The 22,872-nt window shown below is 37.2% G+C and overlaps 1 pseudogene; it reads right to left on the bottom strand.

Annotated features, from left to right (window-relative positions):
* Window positions 1–22,872, bottom strand: part of LOC103549062 (RNA-binding motif protein, X-linked 2 pseudogene) — a 123,823-nt pseudogene that overhangs the window by 55,022 nt on the left and 45,929 nt on the right.

The raw sequence follows: 22,872 nt of genomic DNA on the forward strand, positions 1-22,872 counted from the left end.
TGAGGAAGATTGGCCCTGAGCTAACATCTATGCCCATCTTCCTGTACTTTATACGTGGGATGCCTGCCACAGCCTGGCTTGACAGCGGTGCATACGTCCACGCCCAGGTCTGAACCAGCAAACCCTGGGCCACCAAAGCAGAGCAAGTGAACTTAACCACTACCCCACACGGCAAGTTCAACCTGATTATTTTAAACAAATTATAAGAACAAAAAGATATGGAAGAACTTATAGATTAAAAGAAACTTACAACACAACTCATTAAACTGTACTCTTTAAGCAAGTGCAATTTGTTGTACATAGAATATACATCAATAAAATTGTTTCAAACGAGAGACGAGAAATATATATCAAAATATCTCAATGTATTGATCTTAATTGTGTCCTGGTTCTTTTAAATTACAATTAAAAAGAGCACATAAAGGTCATTTGGAAATGTCATTGGAAATTTAAACACTGGATATTTGATTATATTAAGAAATTATTAATTTTAGGTGAGATGTTAACATTGCCGTTATGTTGAATGAGCCCCTATCTTTAAAGGGGAATAACAAACACTTATGGATGAGATAATATGATCTCAAATTCACTTCAGAATAATAGGAGGAGGGAAATGGAAGGAAGTGTAGAAGGGGTAGGATTGACCTTAGCTTGACGTTTAGTGGGGCTGAGTGAAGGAACTTCATTTCACGATGCGATCTATTTTTGTGTAAGGTTGCAAGTCTCCATGATAAAAGATAAATTTAAGAGAAGGTATAACCATGACTTTCACTGACTATAAAATGAACGTACATCAAAAAATCTTTGTAATTTATACTTAATGAGGAAACCACTAAGATGCTACAATTAGTTCAAAGGACATTTCAAAGAACTAAACCTTTATAAGTTGTAAGTAATGCTGAAATGAAATTACAAAACTGGCCTGTTCCATGGGGAATGTGATGGTAGTGGTGGTGACAGTGGTTGGGGATCAACGTGTTTCCATGGGACATGTCTATACTCAAGAATCCTCTGCTTGGTATCAGTTATTTTGTCATTTACAGAGTTGTTAAAAAGCGTAAAGGCAACAAAAGCTGCAGAAATGCCATAGAATCAGATTACCTAAAAGAATGTGTTTAGCCAACACTTAGTTTTCAATGAAGATACCTATTAATCTTTTTGGCCCATTTCAAAGTTTTTCACACTCTTTCCTACAGTCTCTGTGGTAGGCAGAATAACGACCCTTCAAAAATCTATGTCCTAACCCCCAGAGCCAATGAATCTGTTACCCTACATGGTAAAAGAGATTGTATAGATGTGATTAAGTTGAGGATCTCGAGGTTGGGAGATTATCCTGGATTATCAATGTAATCACAAGGATCCTTATAATGAAAGAGAGAGGGAGGAAAATCAGAGAAGGAGATGTGATGATGGAAGCAGGGGTCCAACTGATGCAATTGCTGGCTTTGAAAATGGAGGAAGGAGGCCATGAGCCAAGGAATGCAGGCAGCCTCTAGAAGCCAGACAAGGCAAAGAAACAGATTCTCTCCTGGGGCCTCCAGTAGAAATGCAGGCCTGCTGACATCTTGATCTTAGCTCAGTGAGACCCATTTCTGAACCTGACCTCAGAATGACAGGACAATAAATTTGTGTTGTTTTAAGCTACTAAGTTTGTGATATTTTTTAACAGCAGCAATAGGATGTTAATGCAGTCTCCAATCACCCTCCACTTGAAGATCATAATTATCTCAAAGGATTATTCTTGATCACAAAAATGGCTGATTCCACTATTTTGGGCCTGATAAATCACACAGGTGCAGCAACAATGTTAATGAACATCTTCGAGGTTGTTTTGCAAATCTAGAGCTATACAGTCTCTCAAACAACCACTGAGGCCTTAAACTTAACCTCTGTCTGAAAGTCTCCTTAAGGAAAGCTCTGATTGGACCTTTATAAACATCCCATTTGTTCCCCTAAGACTAGAAAACCAAGCCCCCAAAAATATCTATTCTAGTTTTCATCTGCAGTATCTTACAAATTTGAGCGATTACTCCATTCTAAGGGTCCCCAAATTTTTTAAGGCTCCTGCTCTACAAGTAAGTGACCATCTTACCTCTTACAAGACTGGAACCCTGTAAGCCAATATTCCTAGGAGGGTTTTGTAGCCATTGGCTCCATACGTAAAATCAACTTCAGTTCCTTAAAAGTGACTTGTCATATATCACTAAATGTGTATTATTTTCAAAAATGACATTTCAGGCAAGGCATTGGTTGCATAATTGACTTATCCAACTATAATCTGGTAAAACAGAGGATAGATTCCTATTGAACCTAGATATGTAACTATATTACCATCAAAAAAAGACATTAAGAGCTTTGGAATTCCAGGAAGTGAGAATTGCCTATCATTTAAAAACATTTCAGGGGCTGGCCCAGTGGTGCAGCGGTTAAGTGTGCACATTTAGCTTTGGGGGCCCGGGTTCACTGGTTCAGATCCTGGGTGTGGACATGGCACTGCTTGACAAGCCACGCTGTGGTAGGCATCCTACATATAAAGTAGAGGATGATGGGCACGGATGTTAGCTCAGGACCAGTCTTCCTCAGCAAAAAGAGGAGGATTGGCAGCAGATGTTAGCTCAGGGCTAATCTTCCTCAAAAAAAAAAACTAAAAAAAATTAAAACATTTCATTTTAGTTTATGAAAGCAGCATTTGCTAAATTGCTATGGGTTACAAATAGCTTTAAAAAAGATAGGACTTCCTCATCTATCCAAAAAACAGAAAAATAAAACAACAATATCCCCCAAAAGTTACTACAATAAAAATTTCCTCATCAGTTCACTTAGACTTGTTTAATTAATTCGTGATCTGCTGGGTCTTGGGTTATCACTTTCATGAAACCATCTATTTTTCAGCTAAAAGCAGTCGTAAAAATCCAGGTTCATCCACTGGTATAGTCTGAGAGCAAACTTTTTCTGTAAAATCCCAGACAGTAAATATTTTAAGATTTGCAAGCCAGATGCTCTCTAACTACTTAACTTCGCTGTTTTAGCAAAAAATCAGCCAAAGACAAAAACTAAATAACTGGGCATGACTGTGTTTCAATAAAATTTTATTTACAAAAACAGGCAGTAGGTATTTAGGGCCAGCAGGACACAGTTTGCTGACTCTTGCTCTAGGGAACATAAGAGCAGCTTTGACATGTCAACAGTCTGAAATCCAGTCCTGTTCCTTGAGGCTCAGAAACTCCATTTCTTTGTTAAAGACACAGACTCTTTCCTGTAGCTTATAGCAGAACCTCCACGCAAGCATCAGAGTAAAACAAACACCATCTGTAGATGACAGAGAATGAATGCCTGGGCTTAATTTATTACTGATAATTTCCAAATGTGAAAATTTGATGACGTTTCTGATATGAAATGTGCAATTGACAGCTGTATATGATTGCTTCTGTGACATGAAAAATGAAGATGATAAAGCTGTTCCAAAAAAAGGTCTCTAAGAGTAACGATTAAGTCTATTTTCAAAGACATCATTGAATGTTACATCTGATTTATAAAAATGGAAGAACAGTGTTAAGAGCAAAAAATCTTGAGATATAGCATACAATAATTCTGAGAGATAATATACATAACATAGCAAGGATACCAAGACAAAGAGATTCAGCAAATCTGAAGCAGGGCCTACATATGTGTACAACTCCTTGACTAAGTCTGAGGTCCATCTGCAATGGAGAACCACTGGCCTAGAAGACGCTCGCTTCTGTTGGATGTGGGATTTGACTGAACTCTACTTACAAGCTACTGAATATCCTGTGATTGTTCTATGCACGCTGGCAGAAGACATGAGACTTCTCAGTCAGACACAAAGGACTTTGTTACTCATATCACAGTAAGCAGCATGAACATAAAAAGTTGCATTTGTTTCCCTGGTCCCCAAGTCCCACAGGGGTGACAAAGAGAGCCCACATGGATGCTGTGCATGCACAGGGTTCATGTCACAGCCTGAAGAATACTGAGTTTGAGGAAATCCATCGCTTCTATAGCAAGCATATGCAAAGTTAATCTTTGTCTCAGAGAAAAACATTACCTCGTTTCTCAAAGTTACTCATGAGAACACAGCCCTGAGAATTGGCCCAGGTGAAAGAGTAGTTAGGGCCTTGAAATACTTGCATTCCCAGCAAGACACACAAAAGCATGAGAAACCCACGGAGGGCTGTCTCTTTCAACAGCTTCAAATGAAAAAAGTAAGACTGTGGCAAAGTAAACATTTTAAGTAGTAACTGAAATTGTGACAGATAATGCAATATCGTTGTTGCTTAAATCATCACAGAAAGCACTCCAGGACTCTGATAAATGTGCAAAACCTGACAGACTATTTCATGAGAATTTTGATCAGTGTTTCATTAGAGGTTAAGATTTATTATGAAAGCACAGCATTGACATATCTCCAGGGACTGCATACAAAACACACAATTTCTGAAATATTTATATTAATAACATTTTACCTTTACAAACTTAACCTAGCAAAGACTGAAGTCTTCTAATCTGACAACTTTTCCCATGCAACCCTTATAATAGCATATCAAACAAAACTAATTAGTTCTAGCATCTCTTTTATAAGCAAAAGAACAAATCTTTGTGATTTTTCAGGGGCCCTCTGGGAAATCCCGAAGATAGTTTAGAAGTAAAAGATATGCCGAAAATTTTATTTTTTGTATATTTAGGTCATGAATCTTGGAAGGCTAAAATCAAAACATTTTAAGTGGAGATCTGGAGCATGATTAAGATAAGATCATGGGTGCCTGAGAAATAATATACAGTTACCTATTTAAGTAAAGTGACAATAAAACATTTAAAAATAGACATGGAAAAGTAGCATGATTGTAGAAACCTCAGCTCTTTCATAAGTGAGGGATCTCTGTTCTTTCTTTTTTCATTTTGCATAATGAAGAAATTAAGTCAACAAAAAACACAGAAAATTATTCTGGTAAAATACAGCATGTCTGCTATCCATGTGGACTACACAGAAGGTAAAGAATAACCTTTCATACTGTAGGTGAAGACAATCGGTAAACTAAGGAGGCAAACTCATTAAGACTGAGTAAGCTTTGCCAGAATTTTAACACATTTCATAGCTGTTTTTAGACACAAGTATTATAGACCACGGCAAAAAAGATTCACTTACCCAATTTCAACCTTCCTTATGTTTTTTTCATGTGATGGAACAAACTAACATTTTACTTTAGGACAGATCTCAGGAAGTTTGTGAGGCAATAATGTATTTCATAATAATACTAGATATTATTTATGTTTGCACACATTGCATTCATCTCGGCAATCTTAAAATCAATCGAAGATTTTTTAAATACATGATTTAATTCTTAATATGGTAAATATTGAGATTTATAACTCACATAAGCAAAAGCTCCTTGGGATCCTCAGTGAGTCCCAAGGGTATAAGAGTATAATGGGTTCTGGAGACCAAAAACAAAAAAAAGCATGAGAACTACTACTTACAAACAAAAACACTTCTTTTTTCTAAAATACATGGACAGTTGCATTTCTCTGTTAACACTGCTCCTAGTGTAGTTTCAATGACTCATATTAATTATAACATTTAATAATCACAGAGAAAGCTGGGTGGGGCAACGGCTTGTTAAGATTAACTGTCTGTCCATGGAGTTGATATCCAAAGCATATAAATAACTCACACAACTCAACCAAAAAAAACCAAACAACCCCATCAAAAAATGGGCAGTGGATATGAACAGGCATTTTTCAAAGGAAGATATACAGATGGCCAACAGACACAGAGAAAAGGGAACACTCATACATTGCTAGTGGGAATGCAAACTGGTGCAGCCACTATGGAAAACAGTACAGAGATTCCTCAAAATAGAAATACCATATGATCCAGCTATCCCACTACTGGGCATCCACCCGAACTTGAAATCAACAATCCAAAGTAACATATGCACCCCTATGTTCAGTGCAGCACTATTCACAAAGCCAAGACATGGAAACAATCCAAGCGTTCATCAACCGAAGATTGGATAAAGAAGATGTGGTACATATATATATACAATGGAATACTACTCAGCATAAAAAAAGACAGAATCATCCCATTTGCAACAACATGGATGGACCTGGAGGGTATTCCACGGAGCGAAATAAGCCAGACTGAGAAAGACAAACACCATGTATGATTTCACTTACATGCAGAATATAAACAAACACAGAGATGAAGAAAACAGTTCAGTCGTTACCAGGGAAAGCGGGGTGGAGGGTGGGCAGAGGGGGTGAAAGGGAGCACTTGTATGGTGACAGACAAGAAATAATGTACAACAGAAATTTCACGATGATTTAACTATTATGAGTCTCAATTAAAAAATGAAAAAAATTTAAAAATAAAAATAATCTGTAATATTATATGTTATATTTTTCAATTAAAATTACTCAAAAATACTGTCATATACAAGCATTTTAGTGGATGAGTAAAGCTCACAGACACACATACACAATTTTCAACAGTCACACATATATCTTATACACTTTTTTAAAGTGGCAAAAATGAGCACATTCATTAACAGGCACCAAACACATAGCCTCTTGATAGCATATACAAATGAGAATAAAGTATATAGACTCAAAAATATGCTTAGTAACCAATAACTGTATTACTTAGAAATTTTCTAAGCCTCCAATGATTATCCACTCAATTTAAAATCAATCCAAGATTTCAGTTAACTACAGATCTTGGAAATTTTCTTCTAGCTGACATATTATAATTACTGTCAAAATAAATTTTTGTCAGAATAATTAATTTAGGTGAACATAAATTTACTTTTCTAATTATCTGAAACATTATATAACAGTAATGTTGGTTTATTTGATCATTGTACCTGTATAAATTTAGGAAAAACAAATCTAACTAGAATAAAATACACACATATTTTACTTAACATTGATAAATCGGAAAAGACATAGCTGTTTCTATTAAACCAAAATTATTGATCTAGTCTCATGTACAAAAGACTTACTTTTATTATGCAAACTTGAATTCCTAAAACATTTCCAAGTTAGTTTCTATAAGAATTTTTATTTAAGTCTAGTACATTTAAAATATTACAAGTTTAATATTTATTATTTTTCTAAGAATTTTAGTAATGTTCAATTTATGTAAGAGTTAATAATTTAATCAGAACAAAGTTCCGTTAAGAGACTTCATTATAGAATTTATTTAATATCCTATAGGAGGAAATTTTACACTAACAAGAGGTAAAAGCCTTTCCAAATCACAGAAATATAAAAGACTCAAAGTGCTTATAGCTTCAGATTTAAAACTTTAGCCACAAGTCAACTGTAAACAGAAAAATGCAACAATCCCAACAGTCCAGATATCAAAGAGCTATACTTTTCTTCAATGGGCACAAAATTCTTAAGTAATTCAAGCTGAAAAATAGACATATCAACCAACAAACAGAAAGATTAACGAACCAAATTCTCTCTTGTCTCTTAGCCAATAGAGAACAGATCTCTATCTACCATCTACAGAGATGACAAATAGACCATAAAACCAAATTCCCAATAACTGCTGCCACCAATTGTATATAACTCCCGTTGGCCATGTACAAATAAGAAACAAAAAACATGAAATCACTGGGAAAAAAAACTATAAAAAAATACAAGAAGTTATAGTTCCACTTGGTATTCACCTCTGGGAGTCAAGCTGACTGGGCGTAGGCTGTTTACGAGGTGCACTTCGCCAGCAATGCGGATTACCAGACTAAGGCAGGGGAATCCACTGGGCTTCTTGGTGGGACCTCCAAAACTGTTAAAGGGTAATTTTAAAAGAAGGACATAGTCACGATTTTCAAAGAAATGAAAAATGAAGATGTCAAAAATTTTAATTCATCAATTAATGACAGAACCAGTAGGATATTATAACTGGTTCAAAGGATTAATCAAAGAGCTACACATGTAAAAGGAGTAATGCTGAAATAAATTTATAAATAGATGCAAACTTGCTTATTCTGTGGGAGGGAGGGATGTAGAGAAGGAGATCAATTGTGTTTCCACTGGGCAAAATTCATTTGTCTGTCTACAGCCAAGAATCATTTGCATTGCTATTAGTTATCTACAACTGAAAAAATGGTAAGATAGCTCAAAGACAACAAAAGACACAGAGAATCCATGGAATCAGACAGCAAGATAACCCAGAGGGATGTGCTTAGACATAATCTTTTTGGCCCATTTAAAGTCTTTTATGATTTCTTCCTATATCCTTAAGAAAAAGATTTAAACTAGCACTCATTGATAACTTTGTTATATTTTAGAGGTCAAAATGATCTAGAAACTACAAAACATTATTTACAAAGGAGTGATCTGAACAAGAAACTATAAGATTTCTGAGAAACAGAAATCAAAACTTTCAAGTGAGTGGTAAGTTTCCTTTTCTGTAAGTGAAATCCATCTTCTATTCCTCTTAAAATGCATTGTACTTACTATTTGTTTCAATTCAGTTGTAGGAAGACCCAATTAAAAGAATCTAAAAGCTAGTAGATCATAGCAAATATTCTAAGACAAAAATATGAGTTTGAATGAAACTTATTTGATTACTATATTATGACAGAAGTGCTAGATGCTCTAACACCCATATCTCAATGTTAACAAAATAAAACTTTATTTCTTGCTCATAGAAAATACTCATGCATTGGGCAGCTTTCATGGCTGTCTCTCCTTCAAGTGAGGACTCAGGGATCTGAGTTTCTTCCGTTAAGTGGTTCTGCCATTTTGGAGTCTTTCACTTGCAGACACACAGAGCAAGCAAATGAAGGATCTCATGGGAGAATTTAGGCACTAAGCCTAGAGTTGATTTTCTACACTTGCATTCACATTGTCTTAGTCTGAACTAGGCACATGGCCCTAACTCAACTGCAAAGAATGCTGAGAAGTGTGTTCATACTGTGTGCATAGAAAAAGGAACAGGTTTCTGAGCAGCTAGTCAGTCACTTTCATAATCATTATTACTGATTTAATTTCCAGTTAAAAACAATAAACCATGATATATACTCCTTATAAACCATGATAATTGATTTGACTTATATTTTTTTAATTCTTTTAATTTCTTATCTCTGTTACTTTATAATCAATGGAAAATTGCTCAACTCCTTGACTTGTCACTCTGAAGACCCAATCTGGAAGAGTAGTAATGGAGCAAAAGCTACACCACATTCAGAAGAGGACAACCACATGGAAAGAAATGAGCAATGGAGCCCACAGGGCCACCCGCATCTGTTGATGCTTCGTGCATCATCAGCTATTTATTTCAATATTTTGTATGTCATTAGCACTTTATCTGACAGCTTCATTTGTTCACTTTTCATACTTCTTTTGAGTAGACAGCACACATAACAGTTCCATTTTAGAACAGCACATTAATCCTCCCTTGTTAAGGGATGACTTGTCCTCGCACTTATCCTCACACCTCTCTTGTGATATGACATCATCTCCTCATTTGCTGAGATAAATGCCAAACAGCAAAGAATCACACATGCATTTGAATTTCTACATTTGTCAGATTTGCAGCACAACTTGGAAATATAGGAGAAGGGGGCAACTAGTCATTGATGAAGCTATTTTTTTTCTTGGCACTTTCATGTTTTCTACACAGTTTGTACTCAATATTGAGAGACTTCCCAAGCCAGCTGCATGGACTGCCCAATAGGTTAAATCAAACCATGCCAGGAAAGCTAAACACACACTCACGCGCAGCACAGCAGAGTGGCAGCAGTCTCCCTTGCCCTTTGGTGTCCATGGGGCGCCTGTCTTCTGGAGCACTGATTAATAAAAGCCATAAGCTGATGGCTGCATTTAAAGAAATTCTGGAAGTTTCCGTTACAGAAAATGAGCCATGAAAGTTGCAGTTCACTTACAAATTTATAAATGAGACCTGTTCAGAAGGTAGTAGAGAGACTGCTCAGGAGCAGTGTTTGTGTGCTCAGAAAAGGCAGTCAGCAGCCATGTTTCACTACAAGGTAAGCACTATTCTTAATCAGATTCTATTTGGACCTTTAATTTACTATAACAACTGAAAATTTCACCTCTACTCGACCTCTCACCCTTCCCGTTTATGATCTCAGCTTGGAATTTGATTACTGGAAAACATAGGGGAAAGTTGCTGGGTTTGGCATTATAACACTTCACTAAGAAAGACATACTGAAACTGAAAAGCATAGTTAACTAAATGAGATAAACTCATCTCCATACAAGAAGGTAATAGATGATGACTTATAATTTGGAATAAAAATCATACAGTGTATTTACTGACTACCTTTTACCCAAAAGACATTACGGGTATAAAGACTTAGAAGAGTAGAAAATAAGAAAAAATCTAAATATTCACAAACAAGAGAATGAAAAGACTGTGTTGTGTTCAAACAATGAAATACTATATAGCAGAGAAAAGGAATAAACTACAGCTACACTTATCAATGTGGCGAATTCTCATGAACATAAATGTTGAGAGAAAAGGGCAAGTGAACAAACACATTGGTATGAGATTATTTGTATAAACTTTAAAAACATGCAAGAGAATATTATTATATAGTGCTTAAGGGTCTATGTAGTTAAAGTGTTGGAAGTACATTGGGAGGTAAATACCAGTGGCTCCCTCTAGAGGCAGGGAAGAAGTGGGACATGATGAGACAGGAGAACACAAGGAACTTCAAATGCACAGGTAATGTTTTATTTCTTAAGCTGTGTCGTGGGTACATGTGTTTATCTTCTTTTATAATTTTTGTGTATGTAAATATTTGCAAAATAAAAAGTAATAAAACAATGTGTGTAGTGATCCCTCCCCTTAGAAACTTAAAAATATAGTGTAAGAATAAGAACTATATATTTGCTCTTCATCCCCAGTTCCTGACACAGATTTTCTAAAACCCTTGGAATTTCCTGAGTGATAGCAGTGACAGAAGTATCTTTTGTTATTCATAAAAAGCCCCTTTCAAGCATTCCTGAGTTTACACTAATAAGGTGACTCTTGGAGGGCCCCTAGATAGCTTTAGGATGGCGGCTGGCTGCCAGAGGAACCAACCATGTGATTAGAGGGTTGAGACTTTTAGGCCACCCCCCCCTCCAGACCTTTTGGGAGGAAAGAGGGGCCAGAGATTGAGTTCAGTCACCTATGGCCAATGATTCAATCAATCATGCCTCCAGAATGGAAGTTCCATAGAAACCCTTAAACAATGGGGTTCCAAGAGCTTCCAGGTTGGTGAACACATTGAGGTATTGGGAGGGTGGCACGCCCCGAGAGGGCATGCAAGTTCTGCGCTGCTTCTCCTACACCTGGCCCTCTTCTGTTTGGCTGTTCCTGAGTTGTATCCTTTATAATAAAGTAATAATAGCAAATAACTGTTGTCATGAGTTTTGTGAGCCTTTGTAACAAATTATCGAGCCTGAAGAGGGAGTTGTGAGAGCCCCATGAATTTACAGCCATTGGTCAGAAGTACAGATGGAAACCTGGGACTTGCAACTGGCATCTGAAGTGAGACAGTCTTGTGGGACTGAGCTCTTGACTTGTGGGATCTGTGCTAACTCTGAGTAGTTAGTGTCAGAAATGAGTTGAATTGTAGGACGCTCAGTTGGTGTCTAGAGAACTGGAAAACTGGTTGTTCGGTGGATGAAAAAAGCTACACATTTACTGTCAGAAGTTTTATGAGTAGAAACACTATCATGCCTAGCTATGGAGAAGAGACATTTGCATATAAAAAAGTAGATGACAATACAAAATTACAAGTGTATATATTCCAAATGAGTCTTATCAATAATATTTCTGAAGTCTTCAGGGGAATTTTCATGGAGAAGATAGATCTTATTATCAAAGAGGAAAACTGAATGAGACAGAAGACTAAGAAGAATGGGATCCATGTCCATAAAACCATAATGCATATCCTCCCCCTAGAATGTCACCTCCATGAGGGGAGGATCATCTGTTGTATACAGCGCTGAATCCCTAGTCCCTAGCATATCATATGTAATCTCTGTATAGAGTGACTTTGATGGAAAGAAGACACATTCCCTAACACTCAGGGTACTAGAGAGAACATAGACATATTGACAGGTTAGTAATGTACTTTACACAGTGGTTATCAACCTCATAGAATTCTTTCCTCCAGAGGAAACAGACAGTAGATATTTAGGGTTTAACATTTGTAGCTGATATATCAATCATGGATTAGAAAGGAAACTTCAGGATATATCTAAGAAAGCAATTATTTTGGTCCCTTAAAGTGAACCTTGATACTCCCTTAAAAACAAAAATTAAAATGGAACTACAATGACAACAGCGACATCTAGACCGCTTCAACCATTAATATCAAAAGTACTGCACTGAGAATTAGTAAGCTAAAATACGATTCCCTTTATTGTTTACACTTGTTGTTCCCCAAGTGGAATGGAGAACAGAAACAGAAACTACTGCTATGTTTTGAATAGTTCTATGTGTCTTACAGAGGAAACGCAGCCCTGAGAGTCATTCACAGGCTTTACATCGTAAGATCAAATAAAAAGTGAGAGGTCTAAAGTGACCTGGCCAAGTTGTGTGTCCACAGGATGCCCAAGAAACCAGATGGCTTGGTGCATTAAGTCAAACAACTGCAAATTCAATGAAAAATCAATCTGGAAGTGGCAGAGGCTTTTTTGTGGGCTGCCTTTTCCATCTCTTTCAGCCATCACTCTAGCAACACACAGACTGGAAATTGCATGCACTTGAAAATTAAAAGATATAAGACGTCTAAAGCACACAGAACAGTCTACTACATACTAAGTTCTCAATAAATACAGACTACTCTGCTAAAATAATAAGTATATTAATAAATATTTTTGTTATTGAATTTCAAGAATTTTTTGATTGTGTTCATGAAAGCGCCTTCAATGTCATCTCTTATTTTAACCATGGTTTCACATCCCCCTATCAGGAAATTCTACCCTTTACCCAGTATCCCAGCAAGGGGTTCTTGCACCAGAATACACGATCACAAAAGAATCTGAAGCCTCCATGATGATGTGATTTCCACAGTGAAGGATAAACAGGACTTGCGCAATGTGGTCGACGTTAGGTCCCCAGTGGGTGTTCTTGGGCCTCTCTTGGCCCCACTATCTGCTGCTCTGCTCCTGGGAGGAGGTCTGTATAGAAAGAAAAAACGTGCAGAAATATTCATAAAAGCAGCAGGAGATCCAAGGCCCAGTCCACATTTTGCCCCTAACTATGTGAATGACCTTGGGACTAGTTGTTTAACTTCTGCGACTGTAATAATACGTTCAAAGGAGACAAACTTCCAGATCCCTTCCAGTTCTGAATTCTCTGACTCACTAATCCTGTATTTGCCCAGATGCTCAAGAATCACCTACAAATAGGAAGGGGCAGATCCTTCTCCCCTCTCACCACACTCTCTGCTCCAGGATGCGCTATTACACTCGAATTTTTTTCATGAAATCCTCTAGCAAGGCCAGTGATTCCTCCACTACTCACCATGAACGAAAGGGCCATATTCGTTTTCCAACCTCTGAAGTATTAGAATAACATGTGGTATAGTGACGAGCTCCCTGGATCCAAAAGAGCTGGCTCCAACCTCTGCTTCTACCACTTACTAGCAGTTTCACTGTAAAAATATCAAAATTACAGTATTGCAGTTACCTTGGAGATTTTTTCTTTGATTTCACTTACCTTAGAGAAGAGCAAACAGATCCTGTGAGAAGGAGGATACACACTGCTACAGTGGGGCTTTCTTTTCAACACTTTGAAACCAATGGCTAAGAGAAAAGAAATTTTAGCAGCAGAAAGCATTCTTCAGGGCCATCCCTGGTGGCTCAGTGGTTAAGTTCAGCATGCTCCACTTCAGCGCAGACCTACACCACTTGTCTGTCAGTGGCCATGCTGTGGCAGTGGCTCACAAACAAAAAAGAGGACGACTGGCAGTGGCTGTTGGCTCAAGGTGAGTCTTCCTCAGCAGAAAAAAAAAAAAAAATCTTCAAATAAAATCCAGTGTGCAATTTCAATATAGGATCAGATCAAAGTAATGCCAGAGCCTCAAGGACTTCCACTGGACCTCTTCACACCTCCCATCCTAGCCTCGACGCAGTTACAACTCCGAGTCCTAGAACTTCCAAAGCCCTTCCTCAAAGTGGCCATCAGCATCACCTGGCAGCACGGTGGCCATACAGAATCTCAGCTCTACCCCAGCCCCAGGGTCACTGAATAAAATTTACCATGTGGGGCTGACCGGGTGGCACAGAGGTTAAGTTTGCACGTTCTGCTTCTCAGCGGCCCAGGGTTCACCAGTTTGGATCCCGGGTGCAGACATGGCACTGCTTGGCAAAAGCCATGCTGTGGTAGGCATCCCACATGTAAAGTAGAGGAAGGTGGGCACGGATGTTAGCTCAGGGCCAATCTTCCTCAGCAAAAAGAGGAGGATTGGCAGTAGTTAGCTCAGGGCTAATCTTCCTCAAAAAAAAAAAAAAATCCACCATGTGACTAGATCCCCAGGTGGTATGCGTGCATAATAAACCTGAGATCTAGAATACAATTTAAAAAACACTGAATTACCCCATGCTGCTCCTCCTAATTAAAATCTCTGGCTTAGCTTCCTTATTGCCTACCTCATAGTGTTGTTGAGACCATAAGTGTAAACTCATTTTGTAAAGTACACAAAAGGTATTCTTATTAGTTCCCAGTTCCTAGAGGTTTCTGCTACCTTCCTGCCTGTGTTCTAGCTAAAATCTCCTTGAAATTCCCATTGCAAAGAACAATTCTATGTGATAAAGCTATCCCCATGTCTTAATAGATATTCCATGGGGGGAAAAAAACGCTTGTTTGATTTGACCACAGAATTTTTACACAACAAATAATTCTATGTGTGCTCTTTCTCTACTCTCTACTAATCTAAGTCACTTTCACTGACTGAAATATTTTATTGTGTGCTGTGCTCACTGTACACCAGGTGAGCTGCATGTGACCAGTTAACACATGCTTTATCCAGCTCTCCTACTTAAATCCCTTTTCCAATTAATACATCCTACCTCAAATATTTCAAGTTATGAAGTAAAGTCTAATGTAATATAGCCAAATAAAATACAGAATAAGAGGTGATTAACACCTAGCAGACACTCAAATGAATATACTGAATGACTGAATGGAAAAATGTGAAGAAACAAGAGTGCAAATAGGTTCGACATAGCCTTCTCCTATATATCCCGCTTCTAGCCCTTTGTATTTAAATACTTGTTTTTATCTGAAAATTTGCTTCAAAGAGGCTACTCCTTACTGCTAGATTTTTCCAACAGATAATGCGATATGGAGCAATATATTTATTTCGACAAGTTTCCCAGAAGCTCAAAACCATGCAGTTAACCTGAGTTTTTCATGGAGAGATTTGACCCATTATGCTTTTCTTGAATGAGTCTTCCCTAGCCAATTAATTTAAGAAGAAAACCCATTTATATAACTGAGCTGTGAAATGGCTGAAGGATCTCATGATTTCCCCTTCCATCCCTTGATTTTTTTTTAGTTAATTATAGGAGTCATCAGTAGAATACTTAGAAACAAGGAGCGTTAAAATGAGGAATGGGTTTCTCTCTTTTTTTCCTTTCTCTTCCAATATAATAAACACTATAGATATATGTATTTACTGGGAGAGAAAGGAAGAGACGAAAACTGGCTCCACAGCCACGTTGAATTTTCCTGGTTAACACAAAATACATGACCTTTCCAGTCACCTGTACATAGTACACTGAACCACGTGATTTCAGAGCTAGATTCTTAGAGATTACTCTTACACATCCCGCACTCACACCCCATTTTCTCTCCAGCCTATTTTCATTTCCTTGTCCATTTCTTTATATTATTTTATTTTAATTTTTTGCTCTCTTATTCCGTTTTTACAGTACTGTAGAATTTTTTTTTACCTATATTAAAGCATCATTAAGGTTGAGAATTTAAAATGTCAGAGATGAGCAGACACAAAGGCTAAGTTTCTTCAAGTAATACTTCGTAGAATTTAAAAAAAATAAAAACTATATACTTGCTTCTGTGCACACCATACAGAAGAATCAAGGAGTAAGACACCCACCTTTACATTATCTCTGAAAGGAACGCATTAAAAAAGCTGTACAGAACTTGTTTTCTAGAGTTTAGAACCATGAAAACTACATTCTTAAATTCTTAAATGTGATATATCTGTTCTTCTTCCATAGATCCTTTCTCTAAATAATTAATCCAAATATTAAAATAATAGATATTAAGTCTATTAAAATGCGAAATGGCTAATACCACACTCAGAAGAACCAGGAAAAATGCAGGCATTCATAGGCATCCATCATTTAAGTCTCTCTTTGTCATCCTTAGCATCACAGCAGCTAGGATTTCTGGGTAACAGACCATCCAAGCAGATAACACTGGGGGACCCTGCCACCTGCAGTCTGCACAGTCTGAAGGAGAAAATAACACAGAAGCACCCACTTGGGTTTAGTTTTAAAGACAATCTTCATTGGAGATAATAAGGAACTATAATTGTTCCCGAACTCGAGAACCTAGAGCAGCCTGATGCTGTGTGACAATAAACTGAGTGGTCTAGTTAGAGGAATGCAAACTTTACTCAGGAAAGCTGCTGAATTTGCTAATAATTTTTTCAAATAATATCTCTTGGGATTTTTTTTAATTAGAAAAAACTATGTAAGCATGCTACTTACATTCAATGAGAAATACAAAAAGTATATGATCACCCATAATCCACCACCAGAGATAACTACCATTAATATGTTGGAATATTTCCCATCATTCTTTTCACCATGCATCTATGTATGGATATATGGGTACATGCATACACATATACGCATAGTATATGTATGTCAGGTTTAATATCTCTAGATACATATGTCTATGCATATACGTAGGTGGCTAATTTATCAAAATTGGGATGGTTCTATATATACAATATTTTTGCATCCTTTTAAATACAAAATTATAAGCATCTTTCATATCATAAAATAGTCTCCAACAATGGGGTTTAATAGTTACACTATATTCATTGAGTAACTATTTAAGTATTCAGATAATTAAATATTAACTTTTTTTTAAACTTTTTGATTACCTTTTAAGGATCTAACTTTAGAAGGAGGACCAAAGCCTATAAACATTCTTATGTCAGAGGGCATGGATATTTTTTAAAGAATTTAGTAAACAGTCCAAAATTGTTTACCAGGAAACATTAAATAATTATTGAAAAGAAAATATTCATTTAAAATATAAATACGAAGTTAAGCAGCTAAATTGATTAACATATCACTATAAACTTTCTTTCACTGAACCTGAAGCGTCAAGGCAATTTTGTAAGGCAGTGTAATAGTTGAGAATGGGCTCTATGGGTTTAATGCCACTCTGCTCTTTGCTGGTTGAGTACTACATTAGTCCCCCAGTGCTGCCATAAGGAGATACCACAGGGTACTCTGGGTGGCTCAAACAACAGAAATCTATTTTCTCACAGTTCTGGAAGCTGAAAGTCCAACATCATGCTGCCAGCAGGGTTGGTTTCTGGTGAGATCTCTTTCTCTGGTTTGCAGGCAGCTACCTTCTGGTTGTGTCCTCTCACGGCCTTTTATCAGTGTGACACATCCTCAGGTAGCTCTTCTTCTTCTTCTGAGGACACCAGTCCTGTTGGATGAAGGCCCCACTCTTATGACCTCATTTAACCTTAGTTATTTCCTTAAAGATCCTATCGCCAAATACAGTTACATTGAGGTTAAAGCGTCAACATATGAATTTGGGAGGGGACACAATTTAGTCCATAACAAGGTATCTTTGGCCAAGTTACTTGATGCTTGCATACGTGAGTAAACATCTGTAAAATGAAGATAATAATACTTTATTGGCTATGACGAGATTACATGTGTTATTATACAGAAAGCATTCCAGAATAGTGCCTAGAAAATGGTATTTAGTAAATAAATAGTATAATATTAAAAAATTGAGGGTTTACATGGATATTGCATATGTTAATCATGATACACTATCAAAAAAATATTCCTGGCCCTGGCCCAGTGGCACAGCGGTTAAGTTCACGTGCTCTGCTTCGGTGGCCTGGGGTTCACCGGTTCAGATCCCGGGTGCGGACCTATGCACTGCAGCTGTTTTGTGGCAGCCATCCCACATATAAAGTAGAGGAAGATGGGCACGGATGTTAGCTCAGGGCCGATCTTCCTCAGCAAAAAGAGGAGGACTGGCAGCAGATGTTAGCTCAGGGCTAATTTTCCTCAGACAAAAAAAAAATAGCTTCTATAGCAAAATTTCTAAGTTGGACATCCTGTTAATCCCAACAATTATTAGGAGAAATTAGTACTTAATAGAAAAAATAAGAATATTAAGCAAGTCATCCAAGACCACACAATAAATTGACAGCACAATTAAGAATAAAAACAAATGTTTCAAGAAACGTTACATCCTTTCAATTCCTTTGAAATTAAAATAATTCTCAGAAGACTAGTCATCTTCTATGATGAGTATTTATTAATTTTGGTAGGTGGAAATATGGGCTTAAAAAAGAAACAAGATTTATATCACTTAGAAGATTTCACTTTTATTTACTTAAGGTTTTGTAAACTGCCTCTTCCACATAGAAAATAAATCTCCCAATACAACTATTCTCCAAATATTTAGTAAAATGCTTAAGAATGAGAAAAATCAGGACCGAGAGACTAACAGCATTCATCTTGCCTCCTTACTGAAATAAACTTACTTGAAAATCAAGCAACACACTGAGTCGTGTTTTGTGATTAGTGGTAAGCCAAGTACCACTGGGAATGCACAATAAGTTATGACACAGAAACAGATAATGAAGACAACACAGATGTGCACACAGTACCTTGGAGTACAGCTGAAGGACATCTAACTCAGCATGGCAGGGAGAGGTTGGACAGTAATGCCAGTGTCATAGTGGTCATGCTAGAAGAAATGGAGAAAATGACATCAAGCTGAAGAGGAACAGTAGATGGCTGACAATGGGGGCAGGTGAAAGGGGGAGATCAGGCAGGGGAGGGGAAGTCTCCAGGTAAATGGGACTACAGGACCAAAGACAGAAACATGAGGGGAAAGTTACAGAAAACTACAAGTAGTTCAGTGTTACTGGCAGTGAATGATAAGAGATGAGGCTGGAGAGATAAGATCATGGATGACTTGTATATATCGTCAAAAGAGTCTGAATTTTTCTGTAGATAATGAGAAGTTGCAAAAAGGTTTTGCAATAGCCTGATTTAGTATTACTGACATCTTACATACATGTCTGTAAAATTCCTTAGAGGATGGGCTTGAAGGTCACAAACTAGAGGCAGATAGACCAGTAAGAAGACTGTTGTGATGGCCCAGCCAGAATTGAGGTAGGGGAGATAAAAGAGAAAGGAGCAGAAAATGTCCAGAAGTATTTAAAACTAAAATTATCAGAACTTACAGCTGGGGAGATATGGAACTGTGGGAGAGAAAGATGATTAAACAGAAAGTTTAGGAAAAGGAGCAATTGCGAAAGATGATGATACATTCAGTTTTCAAAATATTAGGATTAGGGTGATGATGAATGGTTGACAGAACATTGGATATATGAATCCAGAGCATGAGGATTAAGGCGGGGATATATGGCAGGTGAAACATGAGTGTGGACAAGATCACCCACTGAGTATTTAAAAGGACAAATGATTCAAGAATAGAATACTGAGAAACACCAACATTTACCGGATGAGTCATATGGAGGAAGCCCATGAAGAAAGCAGAGGAGAGATGAGAACCAGCAAAAAACTGGGTTAGATAAGACAAGTGTGCTGAGGATTAAAACAGATCTTGGCTTCTGATGAATGACCATTGGATACGCCAAACACAAACTTACATGTGACCTTAGAGATGTCTGTACATATTGTGAGGTACTGGGAAAATGAGCAGACTATAGTGAGTTCCCATGAGTAGGAGACGAAAATGTCTGACAAACCATAGAATCTCTCTTGTCTTATACAGGCAGGAGGAACTTTCCCATCGCCTGAGCTGATATCCTATGGGGCAAAGCAAACATAGAGACAGAAGTGTCCAAAGTAAGCAATGCTCAGACACTAGACAGAGAAGACTGGCCCAGATATGGGATACTGGGTCAAGGCTAGGATTCCCAGCATAATGAAATGTCCTTACTTGGGAGAAAAGTAGGATTTTAAGTGGAGAACTGGTCACTGGAAAAAGCATTATCATTACAAATCAAAAGCAAAAAAACCACAGCAGGACTAGGAGTAAGGTTAACTTTTGATGTCATGTCCCACAAGTTACTCGAAAAAGATTCCTTAAATACTCCCAGACTAAGGGCAGGCCAAGTTCCAGGGAATGCGCTGGACTAGAATGCGCAGGCAAGATCAAGTGGTTTCAACAAAGGAAGAAGAGTGTGGAGATAGGAGCCAGAGAAGCAGAGGAAAAAATTCACAGGAGAGAAACATGATTAAAATGCTTAATCTAGCATAAATATGCAGAAAAGGACACCGTAACTAAATTGTTAGAATAAACAACGTCAGGAAAGTAAATTATCCAAAGGAATAGGAAATCAACAAACGAAGAAAAATTAGCACTTCCAAAGTCAAAGATATGAGAGAGTATCCATTCCTGGCACACACAAATTACTCCATTAAGATTTATTGAATGAAGAAATGAATCAATAAACAAATCAATGCAAAAAATAATAAATGAGGATATTGGTAACAGTTTTATTCTGGTCTACTTTAAGATGGCTACATAATATCCACTCTTCATCTAAAATTTCCACTTTTTAAACTATGCACAAATTAGGACACACGTACACCCAAATTTCTCCAGACAAGAGTTGTTTCACAAAAGTAATCATTTTTCCCCTGGAAAATTAAATAGAATCAGTGGAAGTCATTGATGAAAAGCAGTGGTAAGCACTAAGAATTAGTTTTCCTCCACTATTGCCCTATTTCTCAGTGCACTCACTCAGTAGGGAAGGTATTAATCTGTTCAGTTTTATCCTAGAATGATATTTTTACATTTAGTTAAAGATACAACACATGCACTAAGCATAGCCTCACTAAAGGGCACACTCTAATAAAGACAGCACAACATGCTTCTATAACCTAGCAAGGTCAGTCCATGAGAAGAATAAATTAAAAGACAATTGAGTAACTGCTAGAATAATCTGAGAAGATAGGAAGGAACATCATGCCTCGAGAACAAAACGATAGAAAAATAAATATAAAATGATGAGGTCACAAGGTATATCTTCAACTTAATAAACCAGGAAAGTTTGAGTCAGAAGACAAGGGTTCTACTTCTGTGACTCACTTTGCAATATAGGACAAAATGTTTTAAGGTCTTTGTGCTTGAGTTTCTCAGTTCTTGCTTCCATTCTTTGCATTCCTCACTTGCTATGTAGCAGCTATAAACACCTTTTTAAAACATTAATCAAACCCTATCACTTCCCTGCTTAAATCTCTCCAATAGTTCCTTGCTACAATTGGAATAAAATCTAACCCATTCCCCATGACCTCCATCACCCTACGTGAACAGAACCCTGCCTATCTCTCTGAAGTCACGTCCTTCCACTTTTCCCCTCATTCACTGTTTCTGGCTCACTTTATGTTCCTTAAACTCTACAAAGCTCATATCTGCTGTTTGTCGTCTAGAATACTGAGCCTCAGGTCCTTCTGTGATTGGCTATTTCTTGTCATTCAGGTGTCAGCTGCAATGCCACCTCCTCAGATATGTCTTACTTGACTTTCTATAGGAAAATAGTCACCCCATCCTCATCCATCTATCTCTATCATTTAACTGTGACTTTTCTTTATAAAACTTACCACTATGAAAAATCATATCTTTCTCACTATTTATGTGCTTACATATGTGTGTGTCCCTCCTATAAAACATCTCTTTGCCCATTTTATTCATCACTGAAATCTCTGGCTCACAGTTGATGCTCCATAGTATTTGTAGATGAAAGAGAAGAATGAAGAAAGAAAGGAAGGCAAGGAAGGGAAAAACGAAAGGACAGAGGAAGGGAGGGACAGAATTGAACAAATAAAATATTTGACAATAAAAAGAGAAAAACACATGAAAAAGTATATTGGAAATAACCATCAAGACATTATTTAGATACCACACTATGCTTGAATATACTTTAATACCACATACTTGCTATGATTTAAAGGAACTTCATATACTATTGTTTTCATTTTCTTGATATTTCAGTGAAAACTGAACAATGCAAAGATTTTTGTGCATATGTGGGGGAGTGGATGTGGATATGTATTTTAATTTTCGTGCTTTATTTAGGTGAAACTAGGGTATAAAGAAACATAAGAGACACCCTGAGAGCACACTCAAGATGTCAGCATTCACAAACCCATGTGCTACCCCTCTAAATTACACTCCTCCAGCTGGCTTGGTTAATTTTGAAGTGGATAAGCTAACAGTGCCAGATCACACCCACACAGTATAAAACTGTATAAGAACACAATAAAACAGTTATAAACAATGGATTATTTCAGTGGCATATGGTAGATACACAGTCAGGCCAGCCTCAAATGCAACCTTTGGATTCTGTTTAAAAATCAGTGCCTAAAATATAGATTTAGCATTCAAGACACTCTTTGTAAGCAGTAAGGATTTATTCCAAAGGGAAGAAAGGGATGGTCAGATAAAGGAGAAAAAGAAAACAGTGGTCACCAGAGAAGGAAGACAAAGCAGAATTAGTAAATAGTGCATGCATGACATTCTACAAGAGACAATACAAAATGCATGAAAGCATCAACAGGAAGAGATGGCAACAAGTAGACTGATAAGTTTAAAGGAAAACAAATATG

This window comes from Equus przewalskii, chromosome 27 (assembly GCF_037783145.1).
Source record: "Equus przewalskii isolate Varuska chromosome 27, EquPr2, whole genome shotgun sequence".
Taxonomy (NCBI): Eukaryota; Metazoa; Chordata; class Mammalia; order Perissodactyla; family Equidae; genus Equus; species Equus przewalskii.